A 16,030-nucleotide genomic window follows, 5' to 3' on the forward strand; every position below is an offset into this window, starting at 1 on the left:
TAGGGAAGGAAAGATTTTATACTCCTATTTATATTTTGGAGGAAAGTCCAACATTCCAGGGAAAGCATGGAAGGAATAGGAAGCCCATATCACACAATCTCAGCAGGGAGGATTAGATTACTCCAGTTTAACTTGTTGTCTCCTTTTATTCAGTCTAGATCCCACCCACATTTAGGATGGGTCCTCTCATCTCAATGGATCCATTTTATTTTTAAGGAATTTTTTATTTCTGTATGTATCTATTTATTTGAGGGAGGGAGAAAGAGAGAGACAGAGAGAGAGAGAGGAGAGAAGGAGTGTGCCAAGGCCTTCAGCCACTGCAAATGAACTCCAGATGCATGGGCCACCTTGTGCATGTGTCTTAAAGTGGGCCCTGGAGAATCAAACTTGAGTCCTTTGGCTTTTCAAGCAAGTACATTAACTGCTAAGCCATCTCTCAAACCCTCAATCCGTTTTCCAAAATTGCTCAGAGGTATTCCCAGATACTTGTACCCATGGTGATTCTAAATTCTATAAAATTGATAGAGGTTTACCATCACAAACATCCAGTCTTAAGAACTTTACTTTAAGTATCATTGTCCAAGACTTTCTCAGATAAATTGGTAATTCTATGATAAATATATCAGACTGACATGTAGTCAAACAAATAAGTTGAAAATATTAAAATGAGCTAAATTATTGAATAATATTTGCTCTGAATCCCTGATGGAAGAAATTTAGGCAGATATAACTTTGTTGCAGGTTTGGAGAGATAGCTTAGTGATGAAGGTGTTTGATTGTGCAGCTTAAGGACCTAGGTTTGATTCCCTAGTACTCATGTAAGCCAGATATACAAGGTGGCACATATGTTTAGAGCTTATCGCAGTGGCTGGAGAAACTGGCATACCCATTTTCTTTCTTTCTCTCTCTTGCTCTATCTTTCTCTCTTCCCCTTTCTCTCCCTCCCTCTTCTACCTTTCTTCCCTCTCTCTCAAGTAAATAACATATTTTATAAAAAAAAAAAACATTTCATTGCAAAACTTTTGGCCTTTATTTATAAATGCTGAGGAGAGGTGTGAGGTGTGCCCAGATCTCACTCCTATCTGCAGGTAGATAATCAAATTGAATGCATGTGTGCATGTACCAGAATAACAGGTAGCAATATACATGCTAGCATTGTGAACGGCGTTCCAAACAGTAGAGTGTGCATTGGAATTGGGGTAGATAAATTATAATATAATCTAGAAATGATTTTTATAAATCACTCCTACCACACTTAATATTAGCATATACTATGAAGTAAAATCTTAAAAACATAAAGTAAAATGTACAATATATTTAAATTATGAAATGACAAAATGTATCATAATTATCCCATTTTAACAATTATGCACATGTGTGGCAAAAGCATGAATAAAGCAAAAAACTGTAATAAAAGTTGAAATATGTAATATTTTTAAAGTTGTCTAGACATACTTATTAGATGGTAAGACTTTAATAAAGGTAAGTCAATAACTAATAAATTAGCATGACACTCTATAATGAGTGGATTGAGGTAAGATATGATACCTCAGTAAATTCTAGAAGGCAGGAAGCAATTTTCTTCCCAGATAGATGGTGATTATAGGAGCATTGTCTCACTTAACTGATGTTTCTATGCATTTATGTTAGTAATGTATTTTAAAAGGAAAATTTGTTTAAGCTTTTTTAGTTAACAAACTTAAAGTTTCAGAGAAGAGAGCAAAATCTTTAGTACTGCAATGAAAAATATCTATAATTATCATATGCATGACAATTTGATTAAGCCAAAATTATCAGAGTACTTATTATAGGTATCATTTGACTCTAAATTTGAAAATTGGGCATATAATGATCTACATAAATGTGGACCACGTTTTCCTTTATATTCTGTAATGTAGGAATTTAAATTTATGTGGAACTAGGAATAACGGCTTGGCTCACCATTTAGCCTAAATATTCAAAATTACTGCCAACCTTAAAGGTTTAATATAATGCATTCAGACTGAACTGATACACTATAATGTGAAAACCAATTATAAGGACACAATAAAGTCATAAGGGAGGTAGAAAGAGAAGTAACACAATATTACAAGTTTCACTTTTGTGTCTTATCCAATAGTTTATTATTCAGGCAAATCATAATCCCAGAAAGATTATACCCTCTCTGTGGCTGACTTCAACAATCCAAGTAAAACATTTTACTTCTTCATGGGCTGAGTTATACAGCCCATTTTGAGGGCTAGTTGCTCAATAGATCGCTCTAATTCCCTAGACAGTCTTAACTCATTCACTTGCCCATTGAGGAACTTTCATTATTGTTATCATTTCCTTTTTCCACTATCTGCAGCCATTTTCACTTGCTGAATTGTTCACTGACTATACAGAATTTAAGTAAACTCAGACAGGTAGAAGTTGCTCATAACCCTTTTCTTGGTTTTGTTGCAGTAAGCCATGCAGGAAGCATAGCTTCCATTTCATAGATTTAGGTTTTCCTCTGAGTTTTCTGTCACTACCAATCTTTCTTCTTTATATATAACTTTATAAATTTTAGCAGGGAAAAAGTATGAGGGCACACATATATCCTGATAACAAATTTAATGCTGTTTATTTTCTTTAAAAGAAAAAATGCAGTTTTCCATAATAAACATTCTTTTCATTCATTTTGAATATTTGATGTCACATTGATGTTTTGTGTTAAACAACTATTTAAAAGACATTTTCTTTTACCTGAAAGTTAATAGAACAGAATCAATCAAATTTTACACATAAAAAGATATTTTGAATGTATGTTTTATTTTTTTTTTCCATTTAAGAATGGAAAATATTCTCACTGCATTCCATAGAACTACCTTTTTTGGGGGGGGAGGGGGCTTAAGGTAGGGTCTCACTCTGCACCAGGCTGACCTGGATTTCACTATATAGTCTCTGGGTGGCCTTGAACTCATGGCTATCCTCCTACCCCTGCCTCCCGAGTACGCCACCATGGCCAGCTCCATAGAACTACTTTTAATGCATTATTTTGACTTTATCTAAGGACCAAATGAATATTTTGCATGAAATATATCTCAATTAATTGATTGCCTATTCTAAGCATCATTATGGGTAAGGGGCTTTAAGACATAGTTGAATAGAAATGACACCACACTGGTATTGAGGACTGTCAAAGAATTGACTAGCAATATTTCTAAATATTTCTGTAATAAAAAATATAAGTGATCTTCTTTTCAACATAAATCTTGAGTAATGTCACTCTTTCTAGGCTCTTGGTAGCTATTTTTTTTTTCTGGGCATAGACAATTTTTTAAATTAGTTTTGTACTCATTGAATACAGTCAAGTTGCTACCATTGTTAGCCTCCTCCCTGTCCTCCCCCCTCCATCTGAGCCCTCCTTGTTGGAGTATATGGGACAGGCATTGTGGAGTTAGCCATCAGCTTTGGGTAGGAGGAAATGCCTCTGTGTATCATGACCCAACATGTGGCTCTGGCATCCTTTCCGGACCCACTTCTGCAAATTTCCCTGAGCAATGTTGGGTTCATTTTAGGTCTGCTTAAATGATGAGGTCTTAGGAGCCTGTGTGTCTCTAAATATCTGATTTGGTAGCAGTTAATTGTTCTCTGTGTCAATCTCCTTCACCCTTGTGCTGGTGCCAGGTTCACCAAGAAAATAGCACCCTTGCTTGTTTCACCAGTTACTCTTAGTTTCAGCTGGGGCCCTTTTGAGATATGATGGTGTGCTTCTGTCCTTAAGATCTGCATGTATCTTAAAAAGAGAAGCAGATTCTCTGATGGAAAGTAAAGTTAGTGCCAGATAAATGGGATAACCATTAGTTTTTTAGAGAGAAAGTAATAGGTGTAGACTCTCTTTTAGCCCAAATTGGTGGTAGCTTGACAATGAAGAGCAGGCTCATTTCAGATCTGGTTCTGACTTGTTTCCTAGTTCCAGATATGGGTTCTGTTCCACTGAGCAGATCAGTTAGCCAAATCAAGAGCAGTGGGTTTCCCACCATGGCTGTGTGCCACTATTGCACTTGTGTGAACGTCATGGCAGGTTATTTGATGCTAAGTAGGTTAGGCCATGACTTGGTTAGACACATAGTGGTCATTTTCCCCCAGATGCCCTTGTAGCACCTTTTGTCACTAGACGTGCTAACTATCTGGGGACTGATTCTCTTCCAGCTTCTAGCCATGTCACTCCATGTTATGTGTCAACCACATATGGTGTCTTCAGCAGTAAGGTCTTGCCACTAAACTTTTGTGGGTCATCAAGTACTCTGACAGAAATATATCATTCTTTTAGGAGACTGTTTAGGTCTCTCTGAACAAAGGCTCGTTGTGGATATAGCCACATGCTGGTACTGGGAGTTACAGTACCCATGAAGAGAAGGAAGAAAAATATAAGTAATATAGAAGAGTTAGAGAGAAGAGGGAGAAAGAAAGAGATAGATAAAGAGAGGAAGAGAAGCAGTAGAAGATTAAGGTCAGTCTTCATCGTTCCCTCTATAGGGATTTGTGACTCAGGTTGTTCCTTCTAAAGGCCTGGTGAATTTCAACCATTTGGTCTGTCTTTTAGGATCTAGAATTTTATGGTACCATTGCTGTTTGGTTGCAGATTTGTGTCCCCACTTTCTCCCTTTCCCTTCCCTCCTTCCTCACCCACCCTGTTTTCCAGTCCTTGAGATACTTGCTGGGCATGTCTGCATCTTGGGTAGATTCAGGTGAGGTGCTGTAGATGAGTACAACTATGCGGTGATTATATTCCTGTGATTAGGTGAGTTTGCTGAGAATGATGTGTTCCAGGTTTGACCATTTTTCTTCAAATATTATTGAGTCATTTTCCCTTACTATTGTGTAGAATTCTATCATGCAGATATACCACATCTTAGTTATCCATTCATTTAGTGATGGACATCTGGGTTGATACCAGCTCTTAACTATTATGAATTAGGTAGCTATAAGCATGGTTGAATAAATCTCTCTGAAGCTTTTAGGTTACATGCCCAGTAAGGGAATAACTATAGTCAGCTTTTACAGGAGTCTTCATATTGTTTTCCAAAGTGGTTGTACCATAGTACATTCCCACCAGCAGTGGATAAGGGTTCCTATTTCTCCACATCCTCACCAGCATTTATCATTTGATTTTTTTAATGTTTGCTATCCTTACTGGGGTAAGGTGGAATCTCATAATTGTTTTAATTTACATTTCCCTGATGATTAGGGATGATGAACATTTTCTTAAGCATGTGTTTGCCAGTTGTATTTCTTCCTCTGTGAACTGCCTGTCCAGTTCTGTGCCCCATTTTGTGAATGTTGTTTGACTTCTCATTGTTTAGGTTTTGAGTTCTTTGTAGATTCTAGAGATTAGGCCCCTGTCAGTTGGATATTCAGCAAATATTTTCTCCCATTCTGTGGGTAATCTATTGTCTTTGCTTATTGTATGTTTGTCTGTGAAGAAACTTTTCAGCTTCATGTGATCCCTTTGGTTGAATGATTGTTTAAGATAATGTGCTACTGAGGTTTTGTTCAGATAGACTTTTTCCATTCCTTTATCAAGGAAATTTTCTCCTATATTTTCTTCCAGTAGTAGCCGAGTTTCTGATCGTATATTGAGGTCTTTGATCCATTTGTACTTGACTGTTGTGCATGGCAAGATGTGTGAATCAAGTTTCAATTTCCTGCATATGGTTATCCAGTTTGTCCAGAAGAGTCTTTTTTTTTTTTTTTTCAGCCTATATTGTTATGGCCTTTGTCACATATCAAGTAGCTGTAGTTGCTTGACACAAAACCTCAATTCTATTCCATTGGTCTATACTCCTGTTTTTTTATGCCAGTACCATGCTGATTTTATTACTAGGGCTTTGTAATATAGCTTTAGATCAGGCATGGTGATGCCTCTAGAGGTATTTCTTTTGCTACAGATATAATTGGATATTCAAGGCCTTCTGCCTTTCCATATGAATTTTGAGGTCATTTTTTTTCTATCTCTGTGTAGAACAATGTTGGGATTTTAATTGGAATTGCATTAAATCTATTTTTGGCCTTTGGTAGGATTGCCATTTTCACAATGTTAATTCTGCATATCCAGGAGAATGGGAGGTCTTTCCATTTTCTCAAGTCCTCAATTTCTCTTTTCGGTGTTTTTGTTGTATAGATCTTTCACTTCCTTGGTTAATGTTATTCCAAGGTATATTATTTGTTGTTGTGATTGAAAATGGGACCATGACCCTTATTTCTATTTCTGTATCTTTGTCATTTGCATATAGAAAGGCTACTGGTTTTGTGCATTAATTTTGTATCCTATTACTTTGTAAAGGAGTTAATCACCTTCAAGAGTTTTGGGATGGAGTCTCTCTGGTCTCTTATGTATAGAATCATGTTATCTGTGAATAGAGCTAACTTAACTTCTTGCTTTCTTAATTGTATCACTTTTATTTCTTTCTCCTGTCTTATTGCCTGAAGTTGGACTTCCAGTACTATATTGACGAGCAGAGGTGAGAGTGGACAGCCCTGTCTTGTTCCTGATCTCAAAGAGAATTTCTTCAGTCCCTTCGTTAAGTATTATTTGGGCTTTAGGAGCTTTATGTGTAGCCTTTATTATGTTGAGATATAAACTGACCATGCCAATACTCTCCAATGTTTTTATCATGAAGTGATGTTGTATTTTGTAAAGGCCTCTTTTGCATCTATCAAAATGATGATGTGGTTTTCTGTTTGAGCTTATTAATATGGTATATTACATTGACAGATTTCCATATGTTGATCCATCCCTGAGTTCCTACTTTATCAAGGTACATGAAAACACCAAAACACATATACCAACATAATATGGCATGGATCAAATCAAACATCACAATCATTACCCTAAGCACTAATGGCCTTAATTCACCCAACAAGAAATATAATCTAACAGGGGGGATCAGAAAATTAGACCCTTCAATCTGTTGTCTAAAGGCAGACAAGTACTCAGGATGAAAGTGTGGAAAATGATATTCAATGCAAATGGAAATATGAAACAAGCAGGGGTAGCTATGCTAATATTGGATAAAATAGACTTCAAACCAAAAGTAATCAAAAAAGGCAAAGAAGGCCACTTCCTACTTATCAAGGAAATGGTTCATCAAGAGGCCCTTCTGGCTTTCAGGGTTTCCATTGAGAAGTCTGAAGTAATTCTGATGGGGTTACCTTTAAAAGTGATGTGCTGTTTTTCCCTTGCTGCTTTTAAGATTTTCTCTTTGGTGTCAATGTTTAGAGTCTTAATGACAGTATGTCTTGGAGAGTTTCTTCTTTGGTCCAATCAGCTTGGAGTCCTATTAGCTTAGTGTATCTTGATTGGACTTTCCTTTGAGAGAGTGGGAAAGTTTTCTTTGATTATTTTGTTAAATATGTTCTCCATACCTTTGTTCTGGATTTCTTCCCCTTCTGCCATCCCCATGATCCAAATGTTGGGTGTTTAAGTAAATCTTACAATTCCCTCAAGTTCTGTTCCCAGAAATTTTTGAATTTATTGAAACATTTGAAGTCTTGAACTGTTTCTTCTCTCTTGGCTTCCAGATTGGAGTGTCTATCCTCCTCTACATATCTGACTCTTTTCTTGAGAGCTTCTAAAGAGTTTTGGGCTTGTTCAATTAGGTTTGCATTTTCTACTTCTTTTCTGTGTATAGTTTCCATCCTCTGTCCAGTTCCCCTTTCACATCATTTTCTGATTTTCTTGATGCTTCTTAAAATTCATCCTTGAATTTCTTTGTCTTCATTTAGCACCATCAGTTGATTTTTGAGGTCCTTTCTTTTTTTCTCTCTCTCCCTCCTTCATATCTCTTAACTGTCTTTGAACTCCTTCCATTTTCTTATCTATTAGGTCTAGTCTAGTGATGGGAGCATCCACATGCCTATTGGTCTTTTGTTGATTTTCAGCAGGCAGACAGAGAATTGGGCCTGAGCTGACCTGGTCAGACTCGCAGAGTGGGCCTGAGCTTGTGTGGGAAGCAGAGGGGCAGAGCAGGCCTAAGATTGCAAGTGGATGGGCAGCTGGAGTGACAAGCAGCAGATGGGCTGCATGGGACTAAGCTCACATGAGTGGTGGGCAAATGAATGGATCAGGCCTGAGCTCACAAGTGCTGGTGGGTATAGCTGACCCTTGCAAAATGAGGCAAGTGGAACTATGCTAGTTTGGGTCCCCTTTCCTGCAGTATGTGTGGGAGTATCCTGAGACTGAGAGAATGGCTAGGGAGGCTGCTTGGGGGAGGTGGGGGACTGGTAGGCTGCCCAAGAGGGAGGTAATCAGCTGATTCCTTTTTATTCCCCTCCAAGCCTTCCCACTGGTGATTTTTTAGCAACTGCTATCTCCTAAAAGACCCAGTGAACACTTAGTACCTTGCCTTTCCTTCCCAGGGAGGTGCAGCATGGTTAGGCAGAAGCCATCTAGACCAGAAGTGCTCTTGATAGCTAATTTATAAGTGTTATATAATTAGTAATCCCATAATTAGTTGTTTTATGAGAAACTAAGTGAAATTTCAAACAATGAAATAAATTCTAGATAGAGATATGGAATTGGAAGTCTGCATTTTTACCTTTTATTTACCATAAAGTCCAACTTTCAATTTCTTTTTTAAATAGTAATAATTATTAATGTTTTAAGGACAGCTTCCAGACATATAGACAATATACCATGATCATTATCCCCTCCCACCACCCTCCCTTTTCACCTTCCTGGATTCCCCCTCCACTGAGTTTCTCCTTATTTCCAACTTGTCTCTTTTCTATTTTGATGGCATCATTTTTCCCTCCTATTATGCATGTCTGTGTTCATAGTGTGAACCACTGTGACTTCCCCCTTTTTTGTTTTTTCATAGTAGGTCTCACTCTAGCCTAGACTGACCTGGTACTCATCCTGTGGTCTCAGGTTAGCTGTGAATTCAGGGCAAACTTCCTACTTCTCCCTCAGAAGTAATGGGAATGAAGGCATGTGCCACCATACCTAGCACTTGCTCGTTTTTGGAACTCTGCTTCTCTTAGTTTTCACAGTATGATTTTCTCTTCTTCGTTTTTCTATTTTTATTAGTTATGTACATACTCAGTGTGTAAACAGAACATGCTGGCACCATCCTTACCCCATCTCTGTCCCTCCTTCTGAAGGTACCCTTCTTGTTGGGGAGCTAGTTATCCCCATGAGGATTGTGGGTCATGCATTATGGGGATAGCCATCCGTTATGGGGAAGTGGCATTGTCTCTTTGCATAATGTCCCAACTTGTAGCTCTAACAATTTTTCTACCCCCTCTTCCTTGAATTTTACCTGAGCCATGTTGGGTTCATCACTTCAGTGATGAGTTCTTGGGAATTTCTGTGTCTCTGGATCTCTGGCTTGGTAGGAGTTGAACATTTCTATCTCCTTCACCCTTGTGTTGATACCAGGTTTACCAAGAAGTAAGCACTCTTGACCGTTTCCCCAGTTACTCTACAGTTTCAGCTGTGGCCATGGTGAGGTGCCATGGGCTGATTCTCTCCTCAGGTTCTGCATCCACCTGATAAAGAGAAGCAGATTCTCCAAGGGAGAGTCAAGTCAGAACTGGGTAAATAACCATTACTAATTTAGAGAAAATTAAATACATGTAGGCCCTCTTATAGACCAAGATGGGTGGGAGCTTTGTATTGGAGAGTGAATTTGTTATTTGCATATGATTCTGACTTGTTTCCCATTTCCAGCTATGGGTTACCTTCCACTGAAAAGATCTGTTAGCCAATCCAACAGCAGTGGGTTACCGAACATGTTTATGTTCCACTATTGCACTTGGGTGAGCATCACATCAGGTTGTTTGTTGCTGAATAGCTTAGACTTTGAGTTGCTTGACAGATGTTGGCCATTTCTCCCAGTGGCACATGTAGCACCTTCTAACACTAGAGAGTTAACTGTCTAGAGACTTGCTCTCTTCCAGAATCTAGGCAGGCCTCTCCATGTTCCATACCAAAAGCATATGGTGTCTTTGGCAGTAGGGTCTTACTATTAACCTTTGGTAGGTAATGAAGTGCTCTGACAGAAGTCTGTCTTCTTTTGGGAAACCTTGTAGGTCTCTCTAATTAACAACTCATTGTGAATGTTAACCATGTCCTGGTACTAGAAGTTACAGGGTAGTATCAAGGGAAAATTTTGAAATCCTAACCAAGCTTTCATGCTAAATTATAAGTATACTTCAAATCTAAGAATAGCAATCATTTTTTTTTTTAGAATTTCTGCTTTTCTTGACTCAAAAATTTGGATGATGGGCTGGAGAGATGGCTTAGCGGTTAAATGCTTGCCTGTGAAGCCTAAGGACCCTGGTTTGAGGCTCGATTCTCCAGGACCCACATTAGCCAGATGCACAAGGGGGCGAACATGTCTGGAGTTCGTCTGCAGTGGCTGGAGGCCCTGGCGTGCCCATTCTCTCTCTCTATCTGCCTCTTTCTCTTTCTGTTGCTCTCAAATAAATAAATAAAAATGAACAAAAAAAATTAAAAAAAATATGGATGATGTTCTGAACAATAAATCAAAAAAGCGGGAAAGTGTGGTAATTTGTGTGAATTCTGTGGGAAATTAATAATTTCTCTAATCAGAAAATTGCTTGGAGCCAGATTTCAAATGGATGCCCATACAAACACTACTATTGACTTGGAAAATTCACAGTCAAATACAAAGAAAAATACATGGCTCTGGATATTATTATTTCCTTGCCTCAAGAGAATTCCTCTGCACCACTTTCCTTTCCCATTGATGACAACCACTGGAGCTCTGTGTAACCACAGGCATATCACTGGTCTGATGCCACAAAAACACTGCATGCCCACACTGGAAAACCAGTAGATAGCTCTGCTCCTTCTCCAGATTGGATATTGTTTTTCAGGTTGGTAAGTTGAACAGCTAACCTAAGTATCATGTTAGTACTCATATTATGATATTCATATACAAATACACATAGTGATAGTCATATGTAGCATTAGGTTTAGGTTGTATTTCCAATAAATACTGTAAGAATATGGTCATAAAATAGCAGCAGCGTGAAAAATAGACAATGATATTACTAAAGTAGGCTATATTTAGCTGCTATCATAAGTAGACTCATCTCTAGACTCTTGAAATTCACGAAGGAACATTTTATCTTAACATGTTCCCTATCTGCTTCTCTAGATAGTTCTTGATATTAATTTTCAAGTACATAAGCACATATATATTCGGATGAAGAACTGAAGCTATTTAGATGTTAAGGCAATGTTCTTAGTGGCAAAGAACTCACACAAGAGCAATGATTCAAACCTTGCTACATAAATCTACATTTGTTGCAACCATTCTTTCTTCTTTTTCTCTCATCACTACCCTTACCTGCAAAAAATCTTTATTCCTACTATCTATGAAGACAGCATTCCTGGTGTTCTGGAGATTCAGTGAAGCAGGAGAAGCCATGGGTCTGGAAACCAGACACTGTGATAGTTAGACTAAGTCACAGTAGATTCTAAAATAGATACATGTCCACAATTATGGTAAATGATGAGGATGAGATATAATGATATATAACAACCTCTTTAATGTTAAGCATGAAAAACAAGGAAGCCACTTCCATATCTATGAGTTTAAACCACAAGATGTATAAGGCAATGAACTTACCTTTTAAAATTTTGGTGTGTGAAAACTATGAGACTAAGCCTATTGCTATTAAACACTTGATATGAAAAACTTAAAATGTCATTATTTAGAAATGAAATGATGCCAATTAGAGAGAAGCAAAGTAATAGAATTTCTGGCTGAGAATAAGTAGAAATGTATATTTCTGTTGGCTTTCCACTTTCCAGTTGAGATACTCCATGCATTTTTGTCTGTCTGTGGGTTTCTGAGGACAACAGTGTATAGTCATACAAAAAAGTACTTGTCTGCTTGTGTGTGTCTTTATTCCTAGCATAAAAAATAAAACAAAACCAAAGAAATAGTCATGTGAAGAAACATACATTGTTGCTCAATATGTGTATACCCAAAGTGGCAGCATAAAGCAGTTTCAGACATGGATGAAGAAGTCAGTATATATATATTCTCTGTTTCTTTCTCTCTCTCTCTCTCTCTCTGTCTCTCTCTCTCTCTCTCTCTCTCTCTCTCTCTCAATATATATATATATATATATATATATATATATATATATATATATATATATATATATTGAGAGAAAGAAAGTGAGAAAGACCAAAAGAGGTATAGCTAGATCTAATGGTACTACTGTTTTCAGCCTCTAAAAGAGTCTCTATACTCATTTCTATAATGGCTGTACAAGTTTGCACTCCCACCAGCTGTAGATGAGGGTTCCTCTTTCCCCACACCCCCAGTAGCATGTCTTGTCATTTCAATGTTTGGCAGTTGCCATTCTGACTGGAGTAAGGTGGAATCTCATAATCATTTCAATTTGTATTTCCTTGATGAGTTGAGATGCTGAAAATCTCTTCTGGTATGCAATTGCACTTGTATTTCTTCCTTTGTGATCTCTCTGTTTAATTCCCTGCACTAATTTTTGAATGGGGTGCTTGATTTTTTTATTGTTTAGATTTTTATATCTTTGTAGTTTCTAGATATTAAAACTTTTATTTATTTTTCTATTTTGTTTTTTTTTTTTTTTTCTGAGGCAGAGTCTCCTCTAACCTACACTGACCTGGCACTCAGATATTGCTGGTGAAGCTTTTCCCATTTGATAGGTTGTCTATTGACTCTGTTGATGGCTTATTTATCTGTATATTAACTTTTATTCAAACCTCATAAAAATAGAGATACAGAGTCTACAGAGAAAGCAACACTAAATCAGTTCTCTACCTGCCCCACAAAGGTTCGGGAATCACCACAGATGAGGAGGTGGAAAGATTGTGAGAGCCTCAGGGTGGACAGGAATAGCCTGAGACACCGGATTCCCCCACCCCTGCAGAGGCTGAGTGAGGGCTGTTGGTCCCAGCAATGGATACCAGTAAAGTAACCCCATTGAAGACCCTCAGCAGAAATGGGATGAGGGGGAAGTGGTCTATATGTGCAACTTCAAAAAAAAAAATTAAAACAGAACAGTAAAGGAAAAAAAAAAAGAAGTCAGTAGTGGAAACTGTGAAACAAGAATTATTTGTACATAAATACATGACTATTTTCCAGAAACCAACTGCATCATATTTGAAAAATGTAATAGATGAGTTATCCTTGTGGTAGAATGTGGCAGAAAAGGAATTATCTATATGTCAAATTATATCAAATTAAAGGAAAAGCCAAATCATTAAATTCCAAATCATAGTGATATAAATTTTGTCCATATACTTTAAATAGACTTTTTGGTCTTTATTTTATTAGAAAAATAATAGCAGAATTTACTAACAAGTTATAAATAATTTAAGTAGGTCTGAATATATGGCTAGTGTTTAAGTTGCTTGACTGAAAAACCTAACAACCAGAGTTTGATTCCCCAGATACACAAAGTGTCACAGGCATCTGGAGTTCATTTGCAATGATTGGAAGCCCTGACACAACAATTCTCTCCCTCTCCCTCTCTCTCTCTGCAAATAAATAAATAAATATATTAAAACTATAGCTTAAATAACAAGATACCATGGAAAGTGTACATGCATACAATATGCAGTGTTTTATTTCAAATAAATTTTAAACTTGGCTTTAGAGAAAAATAGAATTACAATCTCGTTGAATAGAAATTGAGAAAAAAATCAGATCAAAATGTCTCAAGCCTGAGGCAGCCTGGCTTTTTTGTTAGAACATTCTTTCAGGCATTCCAGGTATTAATGGTAAATAATTCAATACCTATTGTATTCTAGAGAAGATGATCTTCCCTTTCCATTAATATATCTAATAAATATATATATTGTAATATATATGTATATATGTGTATATATATATATATATATATATATATATATATATATGTGTGTGTGTGTGTGTGTGTGTGTGTGTGTGTGTGTGTGTGTGTGTGTATGCTAAATATATAATATATGCTTTATCATGAAAAAGTCTTAACTATAATAAGTATAGTAACATAAGAGTTACTTTTATATTTTACTTATTTATTTAATTGAGAGAGAAAAGAGGCAGCAAGAGGAAGAGAGATAAAGGGGGAAAGAATGGGTGTTCTAGGGTCTCTAGCCACTGCAAATGCATTCCAGATGCATGAGTCACCCTGTGCAACTGGCTTATGTGGGTACTGGGTAATCAAACCTGGGAACTTTGGCTTCACTGGTAAGCACTTAACCACTAATTCATCTCTCCACTCCAAAGATTCACTTTTTAAATTTTAATCCCCTTTGTATGTAGAAATAAATCCTAATTTAATTTAGGTATAAATAAATGTCTATAATATCTGATTGATCACTTTAAGGAGGAAGGAAAAGTTGTACATATAAAAGTGAGGAGTGAACATTTTCCTTTCTCAGGATAGTTTGGTACATCTGTGGAAATATCAGAAGATATGAATGAGCAGCTAACAGGAAAAAATAAGGGAGACGACACAGGAGTAAATTTTTGTGGTTTATTTTAAGCAAAACATGCTAATGACTGCTGTATCTACAGACCTTGTAACCCAGTGTTATAGTCACCTTCATTTGGCTTATGAAAAAAGGGACAGAGATGTTAATTAGAACTACACTGCATATGTTCTCCAGCCCAATGGAACATGCTAACAATTAAAATTATATTACTAGATTAAAAGTGGAAATCCAAGTTACAATGGTGAAATTGGTTAGAGGGTCAGAGCTAAGAATTGAGACTTCAGATGGCTCCACAGGTAAAAGCTGTTTCTGTTGAGGCATAAGGACCATTGTTCAATATCTAGTACTTCCATTAACATCTAAGCATAACCACACATACCTATAATCCAAGCAGTGAGTGGAGCAGAGAGAGGATGCTCCTAGGGCTATTGAGTCTGCATTTCTCCCTAGTCTGATTTCTGGAGAAATAAGTGCCGAATATTCATGGTAAACTAATTCCAGGTTTAGTACGAGATCATCTTACAGAAATATGGTAGAAAGCAATAGACAACATCTGACATCCTCCTCTGACATCCACCTGTGGACATAGGGATGTGCACATCTTCACACACATGTGCACACATTGTACTCAATGACTGTACACATTACACTCACCAAACATATTATTACACACACACGCACACACCACTTTCTCCCCACCACCCCCTGCTGCAGCACTCTCAGAAAACCACACAATTTTCAAAACCCAACATGACTCAAAGAAATTTGCAGAAAAGGGGGAAGAAAGATTGTCATAGCCACACATTGGGATATGATGCACAGAGACATTGCCTTCTCCCCATACCTGATGGCTAATGCCACAGTGCACGACCCACATTCCCCAATGAGGAGGGTCCCTTTGGAGGGGAGAGCACAGGGAGAAGGCAGAGGCTAATGATGGTACCAACATGGCTGTATACACACTGTGTATATAACTAATAAAAAAAATGTAAAAAGCTACATGCTCTGTTTCATTCCAGGTACATGATTTATTGTTTGTAACCTTAGATAATACATGGATAACTCATCTATTATTTACCTATTACATCTTTAACATTGGTAATAAGATAATAAATCTGGTCTCCAAATTTGTTTTAGTAGGTCAATCAGTACGTGTAAAATACAGACTAGAATAGTTTTGGGTACATATGAACCACCACCCACATCTGACTGCTTATTTTTCTGTCTTCTTTTCTAAAACCTTTCTTCTGTTTTTTGATAATTCTATATTCCCTTATGTACGGTAAAAGCCAACTTGAGTGGCTAATTAAAACAAAATCTCAAAATAAAATTTAAAGAAACACATATTACAACCTACCATTGTCCTAATTCATTTTTCTTTCTCATTCTTTTGAAACAAATATGTTTTCAAGTGATTGTTATTCTTTATAATAATGTATGGCAAATACAATTAGAATATCAAATACTGCTGTAACATATTTCCACAATGGGATGTGATCTCACCATAAAGAGTCTAAAATGAGGGCTGAAGGGATGGTTTAGAAGTTAAGGCATTTGCCT

This window comes from Jaculus jaculus, chromosome 6, assembly GCF_020740685.1.
Source record: "Jaculus jaculus isolate mJacJac1 chromosome 6, mJacJac1.mat.Y.cur, whole genome shotgun sequence".
Taxonomy (NCBI): domain Eukaryota; kingdom Metazoa; phylum Chordata; class Mammalia; order Rodentia; family Dipodidae; genus Jaculus; species Jaculus jaculus.